We start from the raw sequence: 26062 nt of genomic DNA, 5'->3' as shown, positions 1-26062 counted from the left end.
TTTAAGGACTGAGTTGTGTCCCCCATGTCCCCAACATTCATATGTCACAGCCCTGATCCCCAGCGTGACTGTATTTGCAGATAAGGCCTGTAAAGAGGTGATTTAAAATTAAGGCCTTCAAAGTTTAACTTAAAGTTAAGGCCTTGAAAGTTTTTTTTTGAGATAGAGTCTCGCTCTGTTGCCCACGCTGGAGTGCAGTGGCATGATCTTGGCTCACTCTGCCTCCCAGGTTCAAGTGATCCTCCTGCCTCAGCCCCCCTAGTAGTTGGAATTACCGGCACGTGCCACCATGCCCAGCTAATTTTTGTATTTTTAGTAGAGATGAGGTTTCGTCCTGTTGGCCAGGCTAGTCTTGAACTCTTGGTCTCAGGTGATCCACCTGCCTTGGCCTCCCAAAGTGCTGGGATTACAGGCGTGAGCCACCGTGCCCAGCCAGGCCTTTAAAGTTTAAATGAGGGCATAAGGATGGGGTCCCAATCAAACAGGACTGGCTTCCTTATAAAAACAGGAAGAGACACCAGGGACGCATGGGCACAGAGAAAAGACCTTGTGAGGACACAGTGAGAAGACTCTGCAAGACAAGGAGGGTGGTCTCAGAAGAACCTAACCCTGTTGGCACCTTGATCTTGGACTTCCAGCCTCCAAAACAATGAGAAAATAATTGTTGTTTAATCTTCCAGTTTGTGGTATTATGGCAGCCCTTGCACACTAATACAGCAATTAAAGGTGGGAATGGTAGGCTCCCTGAAACTCATGCTTGGGGCTGGCAGAGACCCTGTGCTATACCTTGGGGGATGGGAAAGTGTGCTGCTGTTGGTCAGATCAGCCAACGGCTGGGGATGCAAAGGGATGGTGCAGACCTCCAGCTTGGACCTCTTGTAGCCCAAGAGCAGATCGAAAGGCACCACCTTGTTGTACCTCTGGCCCGTTGCAAGTCTTTTTTTTTTTTTTTTCTCAAGCATCTGAAATCCTTTATTGGAACATAATTGCTTTTTGCCAAATAGAAGACACAGAAAGCAGATGAACAGTGAAAACAGAGCCCAGTGACCAGAGTCAGCACCTTGGTTGGGGACCCTCCCCTACTACCTGGTGGACCAGCCTGGCGACCTCTGCCCCTCCCCGGACCCCGGGCCTTTGGCATAATGCTGATGAGGGGCTGCAGGCAGTGAAGCCCCTTGACTCAAAGCAGAGATTTGAATGGGCACTGGAAAGTGGGACAGTGGAGAGGCTAGGGAGGGCTGGGTGGGCCTCCCGGCCGGGCCAAGCAGCACAAGTGGAGGAAGCCAGGAGCGGGCGAGATGGCATCTATCTGTTTTCTGAAAAGGGATGCAGAGGGGCCTGCAAGCAGGTGGTGGTGGCAGCTGGGGCGGGTCACACGCCGACATCCTTCTCATCGCCCGTCTTCGGAACAGCTTCCAGCAGCGGGTCCCCGGGACCCACCTCCTCTCCCACTTTGGCCTCACTGGCCTTAGAGTTGGGGATCCAGAGGCCGGAGTCAAAGCAGCGCTGCATGTGGTACTTGGCGTCGGTGGGGTCCGTCTTGCTGATGGCGTCTTGCAGCATCTGCACATCTTTCACATCGAAGCACTTCTGGAGTTCCCCAGGGAGGGACTCATAGACCTCAATGGGGTCCAGGCCGCCAGAGCCGAGCTGCTTCTCGCGCTCCTCCTCCTCATACTCCTTCATGGCCTTCTCGATGGGCAGCTTGGCACGGCCCTGCACATGATCTTTGAAGGCTTCCAGCTCGTCGTTGAAGCCCTCCACATACTGGCGATCGGCTGTCCAAATCTCAGTGAAGAACTGCCGGAAGCAGGCCCGGGGGTCCACCTTCAGGCTCTTGGCCAGCTCCAGGATAAACTGCATGATGATTGTCTGGGGGACCACCGGCTCCATGAGTGCACATTTCTCCTCCACCTCTAGATTAAAGCACCAGATGACCAAGTAATTGGCTGTCTCCTCGCACACCAGGTGGACGTTGTCTGACAGGTACTCTTGGCCATCATCCCAGTGGCGAGCATGCCAAAGTGCTTGGTCTGTTTCTTGTACTTTTCCACGAAGGTCTTGTGTTTCTGCTCCCTTACCTCCTCTGAGTCCTCCTCTGCCTTCCTGGGCTTGGTGTTGACCATGCTCTTGCTGAAGCCATCTTTGCTGAGCATGTCCACATTCCAGGGCATACTCTTCTCCTTCTTGTGCATCTCCTCCAGCTTCTGCTCCCAGCTCCAACCCTCCTTGCACAGCTGCTGCGCCTGGGCCTGCAGCCGCTCCAGCTCTGCCTTGCCACCCTCCTTCAGTTTCCTCTGGCACTCCTGCTCCTTCAGTTTCCTCTGGCACTCGGCCACCTTCAGCTCCTTCAGTTTCCTCTGGCACTTGGCCACCTTGTGCTTAAAGTCGTGGCAGCCCCTGTCCAGTTCCTCTTCTACTTCTGGAACTGTTGCATGCGCTCCCCTGGGGCCTGGTGCCGCCCCCGGAAGAGGCTGGCCGTGTCGATGTTGGGGTGTGTCTCGTCTTCATCAACAGACACCTCTATGTGGTCCCACATGCTGTAGTCCACCATCTTGCCTTGGCAGCCCAGCCCGCTCTGGCTCGGGTCGCCGCGGCAGCAGCGCTGGAGACTCCCAAGGCAAGTCTGAAATCTCTTCATGTGTGGAAACCACGACACCATCAACTCTGTCCTTGTGGTCGTAAAATGGCTCCACGTAGGGTTTAGTTCATCTTTATGAGGGATATGGAATACATTTATCCATGGAGCATTCATTATTTGCTCCAAAGTGTCTCTCTTGCTGGAATTGAGAATGAGAAATTTCTTTTATTTATTTATTTATTTATTTATTATACTTTAGGTTTTAGGGTACATGTGCACAATGTGCAAGTTTGTTACATATGTATCCATGTGCCATGTTGGTTTGCTGCACCCATTAACTCGTCATTTAGCATTAGGTATATCTCCTAATGCTGTCCCTCCCCCCTCCCCCCACCCCACAACAGTCCCTGGAGTGTGATGTTCCCCTTCCTGTGTCCATGAGTTCTCATTGTTCAATTCCCACCTATGAGTGAGAACATGCGGTGTTTGGTTTTTTGTCCTTGCGATAGTTTACTGAGAATGATGTTTTCCAGTTTCATCCATGTCCCTACAAAGGACATGAACTCATCATTTTTTATGGCTGCATAGTATTCCATGGTGTATATGTGCCACATTTTCTTAATCCAGTCTATCGTTGTTGGACATTTGGGTTGGTTCCAACTCTTTGCTATTGTGAATAGTGCTGCAATAAACATACGTGTGCATGTGTCTTTATAGCAGCATGATTTATAGTCCTTTGGGTATATACGCAGTAATGGGATGGCTGGGTCAAATGGTATTTCTAGTTCTAGATCCCTGAGGAATCGCCACACTGACTTCCACAATGGTTGAACTAGTTTTTAAGCAGGTTTTCACCTTCCATGAACAAGTAGAAGTGAATATGATACATTCCACTCTGTACTTCATCTTACAGCCCCTTGAAGTCCTGTCCGTCAAAGGCAGGGATCCATTGACCAGTGTATAGAAGCTGACTCCTGAAATCCATGGTGGGTCCATCATACTTTTGACAATGAAGAGTTCCAGGGCAGCAAAAGGGATAACTGGAAGACAACCACCTTGTAGACAAAGGCGAATTTGTTGCCGATGCCAAAGTCTGCAATCTTGATGTTCATGTCAGCATCCAAGGGCAGGTTTTCTGCCATATATATATGTATATGTGTGTGTGTGTGTGTGTGTGTATATATATGTATATGTGTATATATATGTATCTGTGTATATATGTATATGTGTGTATATATATATATATATTTTTTTTTTGAGACAGAGTTTCACTCTTGTTGCCCAGGCTGGAGTGCAATGGCACAATCTCGGCTCACTGCAACTTCCACCTCCCGGGTTCAAGTGATTCTCCTGCCTCAGCCTCCTGAGTAGGTAGGATTACAGGCAACTGCCACCATGCCCAGCTAATTTTGTATTTTTAGTAGAGATGGGGTTTCTCCATGTTGGTCAGGCTGGTCTTGAACTCCCGACCTCAGGTGATCCACCCACCTTGGCCTCCCAAAGTGCTGGGATTATAGGCATGAGCCACCGCTCCCGGGCTATATACTGTTTTGAGATGGAGTCTTGCTTTTGTCACCCAGGCTGGAGTGCAGTGGCATGATCTTGGCTCACTGCAACCTCTGCCTCCTGGGTTCAAGCAATTCTCCTGCCTCAGCCTCATGAGTAGTGGGTATTACAGGCAACTGCCACCACACCCGGCTAATTTTTGTGTTTTTAGTAGAGACAGGGTTTCACCATGTTGGCCATGGTGGTCTTGAACTCCTGACCTTAGGTGAACTGCCTGTCTTGGCCTCCCAAAGTGCTGGGATTACAGGTGTGAGCCACTGTGCCGAACCATCTGCTTTTGAGTCTCTATGGACAACAAACTTCTGGTGACAGTAATGTACAGCAGATACTATCTGGCGGAATTTGACTTGGTCATCTTTTTATCAAGCAAAAGGGGCTCACTGCCCAATGCGCTACAAGCCAATGCAATGACTCCAGGTTTTGAGGAAAAGCAAAGCTTTTTGTTACAGGTTGACCAATAAGGAGATAGGAGTCCAGCTCAAATCTGTCTCCTTGTGGTGGCTTTAAGGCAATATTATTAGAAAGGGTTTGGGGGTGAATTCTGAGATTAGCAGGTGGTTGGTGGAAGGAAAGGGGAGGTCTGGGAAGTCCTGCAGCGTACGCAGCTATCTCTTCACGCTTCCTCATGGGTTGCATGTGCAAATTTGGGAGGAGTTAGTATGAAACATCTGGTGGAGATCCGGACTGCGATGTAAGCAACCTTGTTTTACATAGATTCCATTTGGCCATGTTGGTTCCAACCAATTTCAGGCAATTTTTAAATCTCATAAGCAGAAAGAATTTCAGCAATTCAGCAAGTTATTTCTTATCTGCCATCCTGTAAACTCAAGAATTTCTGTTAGTCACTGGTTTCTTGAACTCTTTGGGGCACGGTTTCACTCTTTTTCTTTCACACTTCCATGAGGCAGGAGGACTCTTCTCCAGCAGTGTAGTCCGTGACAAGGAATCCTGTTCTCAGTCTCAACCCCTTCAAATAATTTCACCATGATGGGATGATTCTAAGCCTTCATGCTTTTTACTTCGCAGGATCGTCTCTGGAAGCTAGAGGAATTCTGTTGAGTCTGGTCAATGATCCCTCATGGCTACATATTTCCCAGTAAGGATGTGCCAGGCCAGCTTTGACAGGCAAAGGTACCCTTGATGATGGTGTTGAGGAGCTGGTGTTTGCTAACATGGGTGTTCTCAGCCCAGATGGACAAGAGGCCCTACCATACATTGGACTTACTGCTGGGCTTGAAGGCAGAGTGCCCCAAGGTCAGCTTAAAACTGAGAAAAGCTAGAGAGAAGCTTGGTCTAGATCACCTCAAAAGAAAAATCACTCCCAAAGACCACCTGACCAACTGATCTTTATAATGGGATCAAAATACAATGCTAAAGTAAAAATAAACAAAAATCAAATACTAACAAAATTTTTTTAAATGAGGAAAACAAGGGCTGGGCGCCTTGGCTCACGCCTATAATCCCAGCACTTTGGGAGGTCAAGGTGGGCGGATCATGAGGTCAGGAGATTGAGACCATCTTGGCTAACACAGTGAAACCCTGTCTCTACTAAAAATACAAAAATTAGCTGGATGTGGTGGCGGGCGCCTGTAGTCCCAGCTACTAGGGAGGCTGAGGCGGGAGAATGGTGTGAACCTGGGGCGTGGAGGTTGCAGTGAGCCAAGATTGTGCCACTGCACTCCAGCCTGGGTGACAGCGAGACTCTGTCTCAAAAAAAAAAAAAAATAAAATAAAATAAAATAATAATGAGAGAAAGGAAATGAATAAAAAAGAATGAGAGAAAGAAAAAAAAAAACAGTCTGGGTGCAGTGGCTCACACCTGTAATCCTAGCACTTTGGGAGGCCGGGGTGGGAGGATTACTTGAGCTCAGGAGTTTGAGACCAGCCTGGGCAACATAGTGAGACCCCATCTCTATTTATAAAAATTAAAAAAGAAAGAAAAAAGAGAGAAAAATAAAAAAGGATAAAGAAAAAGAAAACAATGAGAAAAATAAAAGTAAAGAAGACCAAGAAAAAGGGAAAAAGGAGAAAACTAAAAAAAGAGAAAGAATACAAATGGGAAAATGAGAAAAAGAATAAAAAAAAGAGAGAGCAAAAGTTAATAACAAATGAAAAAGACAGAAAGCCTACAATGCCAAAAAGAAAACAAGTAAACTTTGGGCAAAATCCCTTAGGTCATTGATAACCAGACTCCTGAGCTAAAACGCCTGGAACCCTAAGCACAACCAGGGACTTATATACGTGCCTGGAATTCTAGAACAGTGGCTTCTTAGGAGGTCATAGCAAGAAAGGGACCTATCATGGCTGATGATAATCCACAGTGGTTTCCTCATTTTTTGGTCTCAAGAAAGCCTTACTCTTTTTTTTTTTTTTTTTTTTGAGACGGAGTCTTGCTCTGTCACCCAGGCTGGAGTGCAGTGGCGCAATCTCGGCTCACTGCAAGCTCCGCCTCCTGGGTTCACGCCATTCTCCTGCCTCAGCCTCTCCGAGTAGCTGGGACTACAGGCGCCCGCCACCACGCCCAGCTAATTTTTTGTATTTTTGGTAGAGACGGGGTTTCACCGTGGTCTCGATCTCCTGACCTCGTGATCTGCCCGCCTCGGCCTCCCAAAGTGCTGGGATTACAAGTGTGAGCCACCGTGCCCGGCCAGAAAGCCTTACTCTTAAAAAAATTTTGAGAACCCTAAACAGCAACAGCTTTTCCTTTATGTAGGTTATAGATACTGCTATTTGCCTTATTAGAAATTAAAACCTATACGATGCTTCAGTGGCTTTTTCATTTCTAGCTCGAAAAGCTATAACAATTTTTGGCTTATTATGTTTTCAAATGTTCAAATATGTGGTGATTTTTAATTTATCTTTTTATTAGTTTTTTAAATTTTATTCATATTTTAGTTTGTATCTGTAATAAAAGGACTCTGTATAAACAAAAATAACTAAAATTCCATTCTAAAAACAATAATTCCTCAATATTAACATCTTTTCAGTGTTAAAAATTTTAATTGTCCCATATATTTTGAATTAAAAAATTTTATTTTATTAAAAAATTTTGTTTTCATTTATTTATTTATTCATTTTTGAGATAGGGTCTCACTCTGTCACCCAGGCTGGAGTGCAGTGGTGTGATCTTGGCTCACTGCAACCTCCGCCTCTCAGGTTCAAGCAATCCTTCCACCTCAGTCTCCTGAGTAGCTGGGACTACAGGCGTGTATTTTTTAGTAGAGATGGGGTTTCACCATGTTGGCCAGGCTGGTCTCGAACTCCTGGCCTCAGGTGATCCACCTGCCTCGGCCTCCCAAAGTGCTGGGATTACAGGCGTGAGCCACTGCGCCTGGTCATTTTGAAAAATTTTGTTTTTCAGATTGTCTATTTGAATCAGGAACCAAATAAGGTCCATATATTGTGATTGATTGATATTATGTCCTTTAAAAGGCTTTAAAAATCTATCAGTTTTCACTCTAATCTCCTTTATAATTTATCTTTGAGAAATCCAGATTGTCAGCATCCTCTTCTTTGGAGTTTGCTGATTGTATTTGTGGTATAGATTAACCAGTTTCTCTGTATTTTCTGTACATTGATGGTTGAATCTTGAGGTTTGATCAGATTTAGATGTGAATTTATTTTGGTAAGACTCCTTCACAGGTGGTGTTCTGCTCTTTTATTAGGAGCCACATGATGTCTGATGAGCTCTCTTTTTGTGATGTTAGCAGACTTTCGTTCTAATTTCCTAGATCTATTAAATCATGATCAGTAACATGATGGTTAATTTTAGGTGCCACCTTGACTGGGCTAAGGGATGCCCCAATAGCTGGTAACATATTATTTCTGCAAATATCTGTGTTAGCATTTCTGGAAGAGATTAGTATTTGAACTAGTAGATTGAGGGTTTTAATCTGTTTGTGCTGCTACCACAAAATACCTGAGACTGGGTAATTTATAAAGAACAGACATTTATTTCTCATGGTTCTGGAGGATGGAAAGTTCAAGACCAAGGCTCTGGCAGTTGAGGATGTTTGGTGAGGCTGCGTCCTCTAGACAGGTGGAATGCTGTGTCCTTGTATGGCAAAAAAGCTAACGAGCAAGCTAAAGACCTAGACAAATGCCATACAAAGCCTTTTTTCATAAGGGCCTTCATCTCTTTCACATGAGAGCAGCCCTCGTGGTGTAATCACCTGTTAAAGGCCTGTCTTTTAATACTATTACCTTGACAATCCCTGGATTTTGGAGGGGTTGTCACATTCAGACCATAGCACTGAGTAAACAAGATCCCCCTCCCTCATGTGGGTGGGCAATGTCCTATTGGGTGAGGGCCTCAATAGAACAAAAAGGCGGGGGAATTGTGAATTCAATCTATCCGCTTGATTTGGGACATCCAGTGCTCTTGCTCTGCGACATTGGAGCTCCTTGTTCTTAAGCCTTCAGACTCAGGCAGGGATTTGCACCATCAGATCTCCTACTTCCTGTTTTTGGACCTTGGCACTCAGACTGGAGCTTATACCATTGGCTTTCTGGTTCCCAGGTCTTCAGGCTTGAATTAGAACTATACTGCTTGCTTTCCTGGGCCTCCAGTTTGCAGATGGCAATTTATGGAACTTCTCAGCCTTCACAATCATGTGAGCTAATCTCTCATAATAAATCTCTTTCTATAGATCTATATATATCCTATTTGCTTTGTTTCTCTGGAGAACCCTGACTAATACAAATAGCAAAATAAGGCCAGGCGCCATGGCTCATGCCAGTAATCCTAGCACTTTGGGAGGCCGAGGCGGGCAGATTGCCTGAGCTCAGGAGTTTGAGACCAGACTGGGCAATGCGGTGAAACCCCATCTTTACTAAGAATACAAAAATTAGCTGAGTGTGGAGGCCTGCGCCTGTAGTCCCAGCTACTTGGGAGGTTGAGGCAGGAGAATTGCCTGACTCCAGGAGGCAGATGTTGCAGTGAACTGAGATCGTGCCACTGTACTCTAGCCTGGGCGACAGAGCAAGACTCCATCTCCAAAAAAGAAAAGGCAAAGTAATAAATCTATCATCCCTTCTTTAATTATTGGCTGGAATACTTTAACAAAGAGAAATGTGTCATCTATTGTTATAAACTTCTAACTCACTTAGCTTGGGATGAGAGATGACTTTATGATTCCTGTTCTTGCAATAAAATGTATTTTGAAAGATTCCAAATTAAGCCAAAGAAATAAATTGCTAAGAGAGGAATTTTGGCATCAGAAACATCACTTTAAATGTTTGAGGTCCTGAGAATATTTGAGGTCTTGTTACGGCTGAAATAATATAAAGTAAATAATCTACAGTGCTACCCACAGCCCTCAACAATGTGCCCAACCCGCAATACACATTCAGTACATATTAGCCATTATTAACATCATATAATCTAACCATCGCATTTTAGATGTGGAAAATTCGGGGTTTTTCATTTGTTCATTCAACAAATGTTTACTGAGCCCTTATTAAACTCTGAGGAGGCACAGTTCTAGGGGCTGGGGAAACCACAAAACCAAGTCTCTGAGTTTGTTGTGCTTTGTTGTGGGTTGTGGGAAATCTAAGAGGGTGACAAATGACATGAAGGAAATAAACAGGGTGATGTGTTAGTCCTACTGGGTGGGGCATTACTTTAGGTGGGGCGCTAAGATTGGGAGAAAGGAGCCCAATAGGTAGAGGTGTAGAAAGAGGACTTTCCACGCAGGGGATACTGCAAGTGCAAAGGCTCCAAGGTGGGAATAAGCTGGACATGTTCCAGAAGCAGAAAGGCAATCAGTGCGGTTGAGTCTGAATGAGCAGGCAGAAGGGTGGTAGAAGGTCCGTGCGGAGAGACAGGTGGAAGCAGAGATGAGAATCCTGTTTTTCTGGTGGCTTCTGCGTTGGTACATTTTGTATATCACTTTGTAGGATTCTGGGGCCCACTTTGTACGATTTGCAGCTACAAAATACAGTGTTTTCAAAATCACTTTCCTCATCCTGCCTGTTTAGACCTGTGCCTTTTGAGAGCCAGTTCTGAAGCGGACAACAGTTTCATGCTGCAGCTCAGGTTTTCTTTCTGGCAGCTTGCAGCCCCTGGTGTTTTCAGGGACCGCTGGTGAGAGCTGCTGATTTGGAGTTGAAGAGCCAGCCCCAGGGCCATTCCAGCTTCGTGCTCTGCCCTGACCTCTGGTGGAATCGGCCTGTTAAGACATAGACCAAGTGGGAATCTGGCAGTCCTTGCCTCCTTCTCCCATTTGGCTGGGAGTATGCGATGTATTATGAAGGCCTCCAGCACCTCAGGTCCTCCTCAGGTTTTCGGGACCTTTGGAGGGACAGGATTTCAGACACTGCCATGGGATGGCCCAATGACTTTTGACCATCCAACACCTCTTGGCCTCAGGGATTGGCTCAGAAAGGGCACATGACCCAGTCTGAGCAAGTCAGGTCTTCCCTAAGCATTGGTACAGGGACCTTGGGAGACAGAGAATCTTTTTACCTGGGATTTGGAGTTATAATGTCCTCTTATACTTGACTGCCAGTCTCCATCTCTTTGGCCACACGAAGGGAGGCTTCCTGAGAATTTAAATCAATACTGAGGAGGAAGGTGGGGTCTGGAGATGTGATGGGAGCCATCATTTAAGCTCCTGCTTCAGTTTGTGCTTAGACTGAGCCAATAAATAACTTTTTCTCTTAAGCTGGTTTCAGTTGGGTTTCTGTTGCTTGCAACTGGAAATCTCCTAATTACTATGTCAATCAGTGCTAGCCATCACTATTAGTAGTGGTAGTGATCAAAAGTAAGTCTGAAGTAGATTATACAATGGCACTCTATGGCACAAACCACATTTGTCACTATATAGTGATCTGTTTTTCTGTTTCTAAATGTTGGTCTCTCTCATTCCATAAAGGCAGGAACCATATTTGTTTTGCTCATCAGTCTAGCTCACTGTCTAGTTGAGTAAGTCCTCAATAAATACTTGTGGAATGAATAAATAGTTGCATGGCGATGTTTACTGATGTGAGAAGGTAACTTACGTTCTCTAATACTACTGTAGCCATCTAGGGGAATGTGCTTATTCTTTAGCTAGTCATGCTGAAGGGTTTATGGGCAAAGTTGGATGATATCTGCTGCAACTTGTTGGTTCAGGAAAAAAAAAAGCGTATCTATATGTGTATATCAATGACACAACCGCAATGTGAAAGTTTAAGAGCTTTTAGCACTCACTACAACCCCATGCACCCATCATTCAGATTCAATAATGATCTGATGAGCCATCTTGTTTCATTTCTACTCCTACTACCTTCCTCTCTCTATAAACTTATTTTGGATTTATTTACTTTTGAAATAATTTCAAGCTTGCAAAAAAATTGCAAGTATAGTTTAGAGAATACCCAAATACTCTTTATTTAAATTTACTATTTTTAAAAATCTTACCATGCTCCCTCATGTGCAATGTTTGTGTATATATATCTGTATGTGTTTACAGATATATGTGCATGTAGACATAAAATCGTTAATTTTTGGACCATCTGACAGTAGGCTGCATGGCTAAGGCCTCTTTACTTCATGTATGTGTATATGTGTGTTGAGAGAGAGAGTACAAATACAGCAAAATGTTAACCGTTATTGAAATTAAGTGGTGGCTACAGAGGTATTCATTGTACTATTCTTTCAATTTCTGTGTATTTAAAAATTATCAAAATAAAAAATAGGAAAAGAAAAAATATTACCATTGTCTTGATGCACAGTCGTGATCACCCTGCTTTTAAGAAATTTCCAGTCATGGCCGGGCATGGTGGCTCACGCCTGTAATCTCAGCACTTTGGGAGGCCAAGGCGAGCAGATCACTTGAGCTCAGGAGTTAAAAACCAGCTTGGCCAACTTGGTAAAACCCCGTCTCTACTAAAGATACAAAAATTAGCTGGGTGTGGTGGTGTGCACCGATAATCCCAGCTATTCAGGAGGCTGAGGGAGAAGAATTGCTTGAACCCAGGAGGTAGAGGTTGAAGTGAGTTGAGATCACACCACTGCACTCCAGCCTGGGGAACAGAGTGAGACTCCATCTTAAGAGAAAAAAAAGAAATTTCCAATCCCCGAATTATAGGAAATTCGGGGAAATTAGGGAAAAACTATTTGCATTATAAAGAAATGTTCATTTTCTGGGAAAAATATCTCCTCAAGTCTTCTTCAAATAATAGCAATTAAAATGATCCAGTGAAGGCGTAGAGTTCAGCTGTAGAGGAAATGAAATTAGCGCAAGAGAACAAATCTTTTCTTTCCCTTCTCCCTTCCTTCCTTCCTTCATCTTTCCCTAGTTTACTAAAATTTTTTAAAAAGCTCTTTTTTTTTTCAGATTATAAAGTCACTGTAAAAAAAAAAGTTCAGACAATAATGAAAGGGGTAAAGAAGACATTAAAATTATCCACGATGTTACATTCTAAAAATAATAGTGAAAACAGCACAAAACACTGTTCTAAACACATTCATACTTTACTAATAGCCCAAGGAAGTAGTTTCTACTATCATTCACATTTTACAGGTGGGGAAGTTGAGGCACAAAGGGGTTGAGTAAATTTCCTAAGATGAAAGTCCAGCTCCACCTAAGAGTTGTAAGAGTTTGAATTTGAACTCAGGCAATCTGACTCTAAAACCTGTGCTCTTCACCACTATCCTACCCCACCTTGCTGAGAAAAAGGCACTTCAAACCCTTTGGTAAATATTCTTTTGTACAGATATGCACTCTTGCTCACATATACACAAGTGCACACATACACAATCACACACATGATCATATGCATATACCCAGACATGTGCACATACATGTCACAAACACACATAAGAACACATCCACATTTTACAAAACAATCATTTTATTTATGGCAGTTGACATGGTTAGGCTTTGTGTCCCTACCGAAATCTCATCTTGAATTGTAATCCCCATAGTCTCCACCTGTCAAGGCTGGGAGCAGGTGGAGGTAATTGAATCTTGGGGGCGGTTCCCCTATGCTGTTCTCGTGATAGCGAGTGAGTTCTTAGGAGATCTGATGGTTTTATAAGCGTCCGGCGTTTCCTCTGCTTGCATTCGCTCTGTCCTGCCGCCCAGTGAGGAAGGTTCCAGCTTCTCCTTTGCCGTCCGCCGTGATTGTAAGTTTCCCGACGCTTTCCCAGCAATGTGGAACTGTGAGTCAATTAAACCTTCTTCCTTTATAAATTACCCGGTCTCAGATATTTCGTCATGGCAGTGTGAGAACAGACTAATACAGTGCTTCATGACTCACGTTTTACATACAAAAGTAGGCAGGAGAGTTTAATGAACCCCTGTTTTGAGTGAAACAATCAACTTTACTGTCTCCAGCACCTGAGAGGCCCGGATAGAAGAGGATCAGCAAGGGGACTACCAGCTTGAGTTCCTTTGTGGCGGTCTTGCTATCAAGGGTCAGATTGCAGGCACAGCTTCAATGATGTAACCACAGGGTGAATGTTTAGTTTTTAGCACTCACTACAACCACATGTGCCAATCACTCAGATTCAATAATAATTTGATGAGTCATCTTGTTTCATCTCTGCTTCCACTACTTTTTCTTCTCTATAGATTTTTTGGAATTATTTACTTTGCAATAGCTTCATACTTGCAGGAGTATTACTAGTATAGAAAATATCTAGTTGGGCCAGGTGTGGTGGCTCACGCCTGTAATTCCAGCACTTTGGGAGGCTGAAACCGGAAGGCGGAGGTTGCAGTGAGCCGAGGTTGTGCCACTGCACTCTAGCCTGGGCAATGAGAGCAAAACTCCGTCTCAAAAAAAAAAAAGAAAGAAAATACCCAGCTGGGCGTGGTGGCTCACACCTGTAATCCCAGCACTTTGGGAGGCCTAGGCGGGTGGATCACCTGAGGTCAGGAGTTTGAGACCAGCCTGGCCAACATGGTGAAACCCTGTCTCTACTAAAAATATAAAAAATTAGCTGGGCGTGGTGGTGGACACCTGTAATCCCAGTTACTTGGGAGGCTGAGGCAGGAGAATCGCTTGAATCTAGGAGGTGGAGGTTGCAGTGAGCCAAGATCTCACTACTGTACTCCAGCCTGGGTGATAGAGGGAGACTCCATCTTAAAAGAAAATACCAAATGCCCTTTATCCAAATTCACTAATTTTTAACCTCTTGCCATATATGCTTTATAATTCTCTCTCTGATTTGCTCTATATATTTATGTAGATAGCTGTATGTGTATATACTTGTATATATATATAAAAAATCATTAATTTTTGGGCCATCTGACAGTAGGCTGCATGGCTAAGGCACCTTTACTTCATACTTCAATGTCCGTTTCCTGAGAACAAGGGTATTTTCTTACACAGCCGTAGTAACTAAATGGAGGAAAGTTAATTGATAACAATACTTACGTCTATGGTCCATATTCCAGTTTTGTCAATTGTCCCAATAATGTCCCTCATAATATTTTTTTAATCCCTAGTCCAGGATCTAGTCCAAGATCATGCATAACATTTGGCTGTCATGTCTTGTTGGTCTCCTTTCATTGGAACTGTTCTTTAGCCTTTCTTTGCCTTTGATGACATTGACATTTTGGAAGAATAAAGGCTATTTATCTTATAGAATGTTCCTCAATTTGGGTTTATCTTAAGTTTTCTCTTAGCTATGTTCAGGTTAGGTCTTCCTGGCCAGAATGCTACTGGGCCAGGATGTTGTGTCTGTCTCAGGAAATCACATCTGTGGGTACACAATATCCATTGATGATGGTAATTTTCATCACTGGGTCAAGGTATTGTCCAGTTTCCCTGTGGTATGACATGCTTTTAAACATTTAATAACATACGCTATTTTTTTTTAAAGCAAGAAAAGCAAGACCTACAGCATTATTTTTCGTTATGGTGGTATTGCTACCACCATTATCACCATCATCACATCACCATCATGCAAGACTTCTATGTTGGGTGCTGTGTACATGCTTTACCTGCTTTACAACAAAATCACAACTGCTCTGTGAATAAAAGGAACATGTGGTTGAGTGTGATTAAGTAACTTGCTAAAGGCTGAATAGAGCTCAAACCTGGCTGGCTGGCTGTGATTGTTTTTTATGCAGTTCTCCAACTTTATATGTTTTGCTTATTTCTCAGTCTTAACCTTTTATAAACAATGCTGCGATGAATATCCCAGAAAACATATGTTTATGAGTTGTCAAAATCCCAGCCCTTAGGCCTCTAGACTCCATCTCTTCCTGAAATATTAATTTGATAGATATTCTTAGGTAAACAGAAATATATATCCTCGGCAGTAGGTCATCTTATAAAGTCATGCTGCCTGAGAATTGGAAGGGAGTCATCAGGTTGATCATGCTATCCTGGGCAAGAAACTTCTCTGCCGATGACTTAACAACAGAAATAGTTACCATAGTAATAACACCCCTTGAATACCTCCCTATATGTGAAGCACTTTTCCTTTGTGATTTTATTAATCTTTACAATAACTCTGTGAGGTAGATATTATCGCCCCACATTCAGATGACACGAAACACCTGGTGGCATCCCTGACAGATCGACGTAGTCACTGCTACCAAGTGTCTGTGAATGGGGAACTCTCTGCTTTGCAAAGTAGACCGAACCACTTATTCATCACTCTAATTGCTTGCTTCTGTAAGTAAGAATTCACTTAAAATCATTATAAAATTCGTGGAATTTACTAACTCGTTTTTGCATGAGAGAGCTTGCAATGTTTCAATACTAACAGTGGACACAGCTGCCATATGTTGAGCATTTCTAAGAGGCCAGCATTTGTTGTTGGTGCAATTTTTGCTAGTGTAACCTCATTTCTGCAAAATGACCTTGTTGGGGGTGCTATTATTATCTCCATCTTATATATGACGTGACTGAGGCCTGTCACTATCAAGTAGAGAGGCCAAGATAGTCCCATGTCACTGCAGGTACTTAGCTGGTGACTTTAGAAAGTTACCTCCCTAGAAAGGTGCCCAAGGGGCTGGGCGCAGTGGCTGACGCCTGTAATCCCAGCACTTTGAGAGATTGAGGTGAGCAGATCACCTGAGGTCAGGAGTTTGAGACCAGTCTAGCCAACATGGTGAACTCCCATCTCTACTAAAAATATAAAAAATTAGCCAGGCATAGTGGTGGGCACCTGTAATCCCAGCTGCCCAGGAGGCTGAGGCAGGAGAATCACTGGAACCAGGAGGTGGAGACTGCAGTGAGCTGAGATCGCGCCACTGCACTCAAGCCTGGGTGACAGAGCAAGGCTCTGTCTCAAAAAAAAAAAAAAAAAAAAAAAGATGCCCAAGGACAGAAGGTCAGTGAGGTCACCATAGAAATTGATCAACTCAGAAAGACAGAAAGCAGCTGGCCAAGTTCCTGCCCAAAGGTTTTCAGAGTTTCATAGTGTGTATGTGTGGGTTGGAACAAGTAAAATTTAGATTAAAATCTAGCAAACATTAAGGATCATATAAACAAATGTATCTATTAGCATCTATTGATGTTATAGAGGCTTACTGTTAAAACCTAACAGTGGAAACTTTGCTGCGTGCAAGTGTACTTTGGAATTTATTCTATATACACCTCTATTATGGGTTGAATTGTGTGCCACTGTATTTAAGTCCTAATTTGCAGAACCTGTAAATGTGACCCGATTTGGAAACAGGATCTTCGCAGATGTAGTCAAGTCAAGAAGAGGTAGGGTGGGCCCTAAGCTAATATGACTGGTGTCTTTTTAAGAAAAGGAAAATGCCACGTGAAGACAGAGACACAAAGGGAGAATGACATGTGAAAACAGAGACAATACCAAGGACTGCTGACCACCAGCAGAAGCTAGGAAGAGGCCAGGAAGGATTTTATGTAAAATCTCAGAGAGAGTAAGACCCTGCTACCATTTTGATTTCAGATTTCTATCATCCACAACTGTGGGAGAATAAATTTGATTTATTTTAAGCCCCCTGGTTTGTTACTGCATCCCTAGGAAACTAATACAACCTCTTGTTCACTTCTAGGAGTTTGAGAATTTTCGGCTGGGCATGGTGGCTCATGCCTGTAACCTCAGCACTTTGGGAGGCCAAGGTGGGCGGATCACCTGAGGTCAGAAGTTCGAGACCAGCCTGGCCAACATGGTGAAACCCTGTCTCTACTAAAAATACAAAAATTAGCCAGGCATGGTGGTGGGAGCCTGTAATCCCAGCTACTTGGGAAGCTGAGGCACGAGAACGGCTTGAACCTGGGAGGCGGAAGTTGCAGTCAGCCAAGATCGTGCCACTGCACTCCAGCCTGGGTGATAGAGCTAAACTCAGTCTCCAAAAAAAAAAAAAAAAAAAAAAGGGAGTTTGAGAATTTTCCTCAAGATTGGCAGCTTATTCAGTTGTACAGACAAGATACTTTGGTTGTGTCTGTTCCCTTTGAGGTTTTCAAGCTTCAGTGTGTATAAGGGATTTATATATAGAACTGTATGTATGTATTCTCTAGGTGGTTTCGAGGATTTTTTGTTGTTTATTTTGGCTATATACAATTTTCTTTTTCTTTTTTTTTTTTTTGATTGAGAAAGTCTTGCTCTGCCACCAGGAGTGCAGTGGCACGATCCCAGCTCACTGCAGCTTCTGCCTCCTGGGTTCAAGTGATTCTCCTGCCTCAGCCTCCTGAGTAGCTGGGATTGCAGGCATGCACCACCAGGTCTGGCTAATTTTTGTACTTTTAGTAGAGACGAGGTTTCACCATGTTGGCCAGGGTGGTCTCCAACTCTTGACCTCAAGTGATCTGTCCGCTTTGGCCTCCCAAAGTGCTGGGCTTATAGGTATGAGCCACCGTGCCCGGCCAATTTTCTTATTTGATCACTTAGAACATAACCCCTAATTTTCTTTGTATCGTGTTCTCTTTGCTTTCTGTTCCGTGGACAGTTTTTCTTGGAATATTTTGCCTAGAGGCCTTGTCAACCTGTTCTTCTTTGACTATGTTACAGTAGATTCGTGTCTCTCTTTACATGTGGCACTGTTGGGACAGTTATCTCCCTTTTCCCAGGCATGTACTCTACTTCTGTCAATGAAATCTAACTTTGCTTTTTTTGTTGTTGTTAAAGCAGCCACACAGTTATTTAATTGAAACCCCCACATCCTTTTTTAAAAAAGTGTATAGTTCTTAAACCAGGTTTACCTTATTCAATACCTTTGTTAAAACCTAAATATAGGATGTTTCATTGCTCCTGTTAAATGCTACTTTGTTTTCACTCCATCTCTGGCTCTTTTTTTCTCCTCCATCTTGTTGAAATAGTCTTGCTCCTGTGAGGGCAATTTCTTACTATGTATATGATCTCCAAGTATCATAAGTAATTTTGCCTTTTAAAAATATTCATTAAGGGCTGGGTGTTGTGGCTTACTCTGTAATCCTGACACTGTGGGAGGCCCAAGGCAGCAGGATTAGTTGAGTCCAGGAATTTGAGACCAGCCTGGGCAACGTGGCAAGACCTCATTTCTACAAAAAAATGTAAACATTAGCTGGGCGTGGTGGCATGCGTCTGTAGTTCCAGCTAATCTGGAGGCTGCATTCTTAAATATGTGGAAGTTCCTCTCATCCTCCAAGTTCATAATTCACAAATGCCCCCAAGTGCAACATTTTTTGGCCTTCTCACAGCCATCGCTGACTGACCTTATAAGCTTTTTATGAAAATCTGGTTGGTGAGGGCTGAGTGCTTTTGAAGTTCTGTCATAATCTGGAAGTACATACTTCCCCTTAGTTATTAAATGACCAAAAAATTCACATTTAATAAGCGTTTTAATAGGAGATAGCCCACATCGATCCCATTAAACACAAACAGACCTGTTGGGCTCATTTGTCATTAACTGGCACCCACATCAGACAGAGTGGGTCTCAAGGGGAGAAATGGAGGAAGTCGTCTTTTTTGCTGGTCCCCACACCAGTCAGAGTCCAACACTTTAGTCCCTAAGCAGCCTCTGAAAAGGGACCCTGTGGATATGCAGATGATAATTTTACATGGTAAATGTTGGTTTTTCCTCACATCAGTAGCTATCCACAGCAGTTCTCTGGGGACCTTTTCAAAAGCCAGTTTGAACATTTGTTCCTTAAAACACAGATTTTTATTAATAATGAGAACACATTAAAATTACCAAGTTGTTGATGGGAAAGCCCTCAGCAACCTTTTAATAAACTCGAGTGAATATAATACACATCTACAAAATAGAGCTTTAAATTTTTAAAAATTGATTTTAGATGTAAGAATTCAGTCTCATTGCCATGTAAAAATAAAAACATGCAAAATGTTCAAAGTATTCTCTTTAAAAGTATCTTAAATTTTTTTTAAAAAACATGTTTTAAATATGCGTGTCTTTTATTAGTTTTAAATACATAATTGACAAAGATTTTATATATTTAAGGTGTACAGTATAATTTGATATACATTGTGTAATGATTATAACCATCAAATTAATGAACACACCTATTACCACCCATGCTGTACATTAAATCCTCAACTTGTTTTATCTTATAACTTAAAATTTATACCCTTTGACCAACATCTCCCCATTTCTCTCATTCCCCAGCCCTGGTCACCACCATTGCACTCTTTGTGTCTGTGAGTTTGACCTTTTTAGATTCTACGTGTAAGTGAAATCATCCAGTATTTGTCTTTCTGTGTTGGACTTATTGTACTTAGCATAATGTCTTCCAGGTTTATTTGTATTGTCACAAATGACAGGATTTCCTTATTTTTTTGTGGCTGAATAATATTCCATTGCATATATATTATATACATATTATGTATATATGTGTGTATGTGTATATATACATATATGTATATGTGTATATACACACAATGAAATATTTTATATATCACATTTTCTTCATCTATTGATAGACACTTAGATTGGAGGTGCAGATATCTCTTTGAGATACTGATTTCATTTCCTTTGGATATATAACAAAAAGTGGGATTGCTGAATCATATGGCATGTCTATTTTTAAAATTTTGAACTGCCATACTGTTTTCCATAATGGCTGTCTCCCTTATACATTCCCATCAACAATGTACAGAAATTCTCTTTTTCCACACTCTTGCCTTATTATCTCTTGCCTTTTTGATAATAGCCATTATCAAATCCTAACAGGTGTAAGGTGATAGTTCATTGTGTTTTTGATTTGCATTTCCCTGATGATTAGTGATGCTGAGCAACTTTTCATATATTTGTTGGCCATTTGTATGTCTTCTTTGGAAAAATGTCTACTCAGAACCTTGCCCATTTTAAAATCAGGTTATTTGGTGTTTTTATTTTTTTTGCTGTTGAGTCATGTGAGTTCCTTATATATTTTGGATCTTAACCCCTTATCAGATACATGATTTGCAAATGCTTTCTCCCATTCCATAGGTTGCCACAGAAGCACCCACTCTTCTGGGTGCTTCTCATTTCGTTGATTGTTTCCTTTGTTGTGCAGAAGCTTTTTAGTGTGATTTAGTCCTGGTTGTTCATTGTTTCTTGCTCACCTGTGCTTTTGGTGTTATATCCAAACAATTGTTGCCAAGACTAAATGTCAGTGACCTTTTGCCGTATGTTTTCTTCTAGGAGTTTTACAGTTTCAGATTTTTACATTTAAGTTTTTAATCTATTTTGAATTAATTTTTGCATATGGTATAAAATAAGGGTCCAATTTTATTTTTTTGCATGTAGATATCCAGTTTTCCTGACACCATTTATTGAAGAGACTTTCCTGTCCCCATTGTGCAATCTTGGCATACTTTTGAAAGATCAGTTGACCATATATGCATAGATTTATTTCTGGGCTCTCTATTCTGTTTCATTGGTTTATGTGTCTGTTGTTTTATGCCAGTAACATACGGTTTTGACTACTGCAGTTTTGTAATATAGTTGAAATCAGGAAGTGTGATGCCTCCAGCTTTGCTTTTTGTCAAGATTGTTTTGGCTATTCAGGGTCTGTTGTGGTTTTATACAAATTTTACAATTGTTTTTTCTTTTTCTTTTTTTCTTTTGAGATGGAGTTTCACTCTTGTTGCCCAGGCTGGAGTGCAATGGTATGATCTCGGCTCACTGCAACCTCCGCCTTCCGGGTTCAAGTGATTCTCCTGCCTCAGCTTCCCTAGTAGCTGGGATTACAGGTATGTGCCACCACCCCTGGCTAATTTTGTATTTTTAGTAGAGATGGGGTTTCTCCATGTTGGTCAGGCTGGTCTTGAACTCCTGACCTCAGGTGATCCACCTGCCTCAGCCTCCCTAAGTTCTGGGATTACAGGTGTGAGCTACCATGCCCAGCCTGTTTTTTCTATTTCTGTGAAAAATATCATTGGAGTTTTGATAGCAGTTGTGTTGAATCTGTAGATTACTTTGGGAAGAATGGACATTTTAACAATATTAATGCTTCTAATCACAAAAGATGATATATCTCTCAATTTATTTGTATTCTACAATTACTATGCCAAGAGTTGAAGGGTCAAAGGAAAAAGTGTGATATAGCAAGCTACTTCAGGAAGCTATCCAACAGAAAAACTTCTGTGTATTCGTAGTATACACTTAAAAGATGTCCATCAAGACCTTGTATGTTATGGTAGAAAATTAGAACCCTTGGTATACAACAAGATTAGAAAATTAGCATCCTAATGCCTTTTTGAAGGGGGATCATTAAATATGTTTGGTAGATTCATACAGTGTGATAGTAGAATGTCATTAAAAGAAAAGAGGTAGATCTTCAAGAAGACTATGAGAAAAAACATGCTGTAATGTGAAGAACACACGCTTCTGAACAATCTCTCTTTCATCATTGTGTCTCAAGCTTCTGCTGAGATATTCATCTATCCAGTTTATTACTCTCTTTGTGATGACTTCCCCTGAGCTGTTTGTATTAATTTTGTCCCGAAAAGACATTTTGTCAATAGTGCTGTTTGCTAAATATGTCCAGTTCTCACTCTTCTGGGTGCAAGGTAGGATTTGGCCCTGTTGTTATTACATGAAGCTAATACGGAAAGGCTGGGCTCCTGGCTAAACCCCACCCTCAAGCCTGGAACCTCAGCGCTAAGTGAAAACAGCTGACTCTGATACAGAAGTGCTGGACTCCAGGCTAAACTCCACCTTCAAGCCTGGAACCTCGGCCCTAAGTGAAGACAGCTGACTCCATTTTTCCACCCAAATGATTGCCTGTTTGGCCTGCTACACCCCTATTCTGTGCACATAAAAAGACTTCAGCTGGCAGAGTAACAAAAAGAGGCTGATGAAAGTGATCAGGGATACACGCTGCTGAGCACTGAAGACTATGGATAGACGTGGCTAACTTCAGACGGTGCAGCTTCAGGTAAAGATCACCTTCTTCCCACACCATCTCCTTTCTAATTCCCCAGCCCGCTGAGAGTCACTTTTATTGCCCAGTAAAATCCTCCACATACACTGCCCTTCAAATAGTTCATGTGACCTGATTCTTCCTGGAAACCGAACAAGAACTCGGGTGTCAAAAAGGGCAGGTGCAGGAGGCTGTCACTCTGACCCTTCACTGAACTGTTAACTCTTAGCCATCCATGGACTAAACATTTAGTTGCTGGTGACACCCTCAAGAGCTCTTTCTCTCTGCAAAGTAAGTGGCAATGTTCAAGACGGCAGCTACTCCATCAGCTTGGGTCTCTGAGGGATTACAATGAACAGAGTTCTACCACCCGCTCATGATGTACATGTAAGTGGGTGGTATGAAATATACTTTTGTTGTTTTAAGCCACTGAAATTTTGGGATTGTTATTGCAACATAACAGCCTATTCTGACTGACAATGTCTATGGTACATTCCATTATGATGTCCATTTATTCCTGTTTTTTTTTTTTTTTTTTTTTTTTTTTTACGAAGTCTTCCTCTATTGCCCAGCCTGGAGTACAGTGGTGTGATCTTGGCTCACAGCAACCTCCACCTCCCAGGTTCAAGTGATTCTCTTGCCTCAGTCTCCCGAGTAGCTGGGATTACAGGCAGCCACCACCATGCCTGGCTAATTTTTGTATTTTTAGTAGAGGCGGCATTTCACCATGTTGGCCAGGCTAGTCTCAAACTCCTAACCTCAGGTGATCTGCCCACCTTGGCCTCTCAAAGTGTTGGGATTACAGGCGTGAACCACCGCACCCGGGCCCATTTATTCCTTTTGCAAGGCCTATTCAGATTTGCTGGCTCCCTTTATTGGTCTCCTAATTTCTATGTCTCTTTTGAAGGCATGAGAAAATTCATCTGTCCTTTCATACTACCCTTTATGCCTTCTATAGTCTATAGCTCGCATGAATTGGTAGCATGCAAAATACTGCAAAACTACAGTCTCCCAGGATTCCAAGCACAAAGTGGGGCATAGATGTTATTTATTCCTAAATTCTCAGACTTATCTGGTGTGTATGTGTCTCTATAATTTCTTCACTTTTGGACTACAGCTGGAGGGACTGGATGCAGTGTTGCTTCCCAGAGATGGGGAATCTAAGGCCTATAAAAGTCAAGTGCCTCCCCCAAGTTATACACCAATACGTTATGGAACTGGGACTCAAACTCTTCAGAAGCTTCCATATTTCTTCCATCCCTTCTAACTCTTCGCCCTGCCCCAGCACAGAGAAGTTTTTCTCCTCTCTGTGTCACTGAAAAAGTAGCCAAGCAATACCCCCTTCCCCAAACACTTGTTTATGTCAGGATCTTTGCTTTTGGAAGGCTAAAGCTGAACTTTATTTCTCATAATGTTTCTTCTGTGACCATCCTTCCCCTCGAGAGTAAAGGTTAGGGTCTTGTTTGAACAGAAGAGTAAAAAAGGGGAAAACATCAACCTTCTGACACAGAGAAAAATGACATGAAACAGTCCACTGATTAATTCTTCAACATTTTATCTTGCAATAAAATGGACAAAGAAAATGATTCGTCCTTCTTGGCTAGGTCTTGGCTCTCTTCCTATCTCATTGGTTGTTCCTTCTCAACCTCTTCCAGTCATTCCTCTCCACAACCTCTTCTTGGAGGGCCTCAGGCTATCTTTGGCCCTCTTATCAATCTCTACTTCTCCTCTAGGGATTCTTGTTCAATCTGATGGCCTTAAAGTACCTTCATATGCCATCAACTCCCAAGTTTGTATCTCCTGCTCAGGACCTCACCTCTGAAGTCTTCTATTTGGCATCCTCATCTGGCTGTCTAAGAGACCTCTCAAACCCAATGTATACAAAACGAACTATTGATCTTCTTCCCATAAACTTGCTACACTTACATATTCCCCAATGTTTCAGTTGCTTAGCCGTAAACATTGGTATCATTCTTGATTTCTTTCTTTATGCCAAACCCTACATTCAAAACATCAACAAATCTTGCTGACATTATCTTCAACACCTATCCAGAATCTGACTACTTCTCACCCCTTCCACTTCAACCACCCTGGTCCAAGCTGTTGTCATTTCTTACTTACGTTATTGCAAAAATCTACCAATTGATCTCTCTGCTTCCAGTCTTGCTTACCCCGAACAGCCTATTCTCAAACAGCAGCTAGAGTTGTCCTGTTGAAACATATAAGTTAGATTGTGTCACATTTCTGCCCAAAATTCCCCATTGATATCCCATCTGACTCAGTAGAAGCTCAAGTTTTTACAACAGCTTACATGGCCTTACCTAATCCACACTCCTATTTCCTGGCTGACCTTCTTTCCTTCTACTCTTCTGTCCTATCATTCTGCTCCAGACACACAAGCTTCCTCTCTGTTCCTCAAAATGCCAGTCACACCTGTAATGCTCTTCTCGCAGAAATCTGCAAGGCTCACTCCTTCTTTTCTGCTAAGTCTTTGCTGAAATGAGACCTACCTTGACCTTTCCACTTAAAATTGCAAACCCTTCCCGATTTCCTTCATTACTCCTACCTGTTATTTTCCATAGCATTCATAACCATCTAACATACCACATGATTCATTATTATATTTATTGTTTACTATTGGTCTCCCCAGAGTAGAATGTAAGCTCCGTGAAAATAGATAATTTTGTCTTTTTTGTTCATTGTTGTTTCCATAGCACCTAGAATGCTGCCTATACATAGAAGATGGTCAATAATGATTGTAGGGTGATAAATGAATCAAAATTATCTAGGCTTGTTCTTCTCTGATACTTTTACTATTATTATTAAAATATTTTCCTTTCCTTTTTTTTTTTTTAAATTGAGACAGAGTCTCACTCTGTCGTCCAGGCTGGAATGCAGTAGTGTGATCTTGGCTGTCTGCCTCCCGGGTTCAAGCGATTCTCCAGCCTCAGCCTCTAGAGTAGATGGAATTATAGGCATCTGCCACCATGCCTGGCTGATTTTTATATTTTTAGTAGAAATGGGGTTTTGCCATGTTGGCTAGGCTGGTCTCGAACTCCTGGCTTCAAGTGATCCACCCACCTCAGCCTCTCAAAGTGCTGGGATTACAGGCATGAGCCACCGCACCCAGCCAGCCTTCCTTCTTTTCTTAGTATTCTCCGCTAGGTTCATTCTATCTAAACTCTATTAGAACTGGTCTTCCCTCCTTAGGAGACTTCTGTTTTCTCATATCCCAATAAGCTCGAGCTGTGCTTCTCAAACTTCAATGTACCCACGTATTACCCGCATGTTTGTTAAAACGCAAATTCTGATTCGGTAGGTCTGGGTGAGGCCTGAAATTCTGCATTTCTAAACAAGTGACACCATTACTGCTGCTCTGTGGGCCACACTTTGAGTAGCAAGGAGAAGAGTCTGTTTAAATTCTGTCTTAGCACTTTTCCTGCTGTTTTCTGGAAGCCTGGCTTGAATAGGGAGGGCTCTCGCCACCAGCCATATCCATTGCATTAAACATTGGTATAATTCTCTATTGTCTTTTCTCTCCAATTTTATATTTGACTTATGTTTTTGGTTCTTCTCCCTGTTGCTCCTCTGGCTGTCAGGAGCTGAGGTTGTGCCACTGAAAAAGGGTTGCACGTGTAATTCATTAAGATAATGAAA

At 42.5% G+C, this 26062-nt stretch overlaps 1 pseudogene; it reads right to left on the bottom strand.

Annotated features, from left to right (window-relative positions):
• Positions 1–1371: 1371 nt before the first annotated feature.
• Positions 1372–2554, bottom strand: LOC100600275 (annotated as a pseudogene).
• Positions 2555–26062: the final 23508 nt, after the last annotated feature.

Source organism: Nomascus leucogenys, chromosome 2 (assembly GCF_006542625.1).
Source record: "Nomascus leucogenys isolate Asia chromosome 2, Asia_NLE_v1, whole genome shotgun sequence".
Taxonomy (NCBI): domain Eukaryota; kingdom Metazoa; phylum Chordata; class Mammalia; order Primates; family Hylobatidae; genus Nomascus; species Nomascus leucogenys.
The sequence above is the reverse complement of the archived record's forward strand: the minus strand, read 5'-3'. Positions and strand labels throughout refer to the sequence as shown.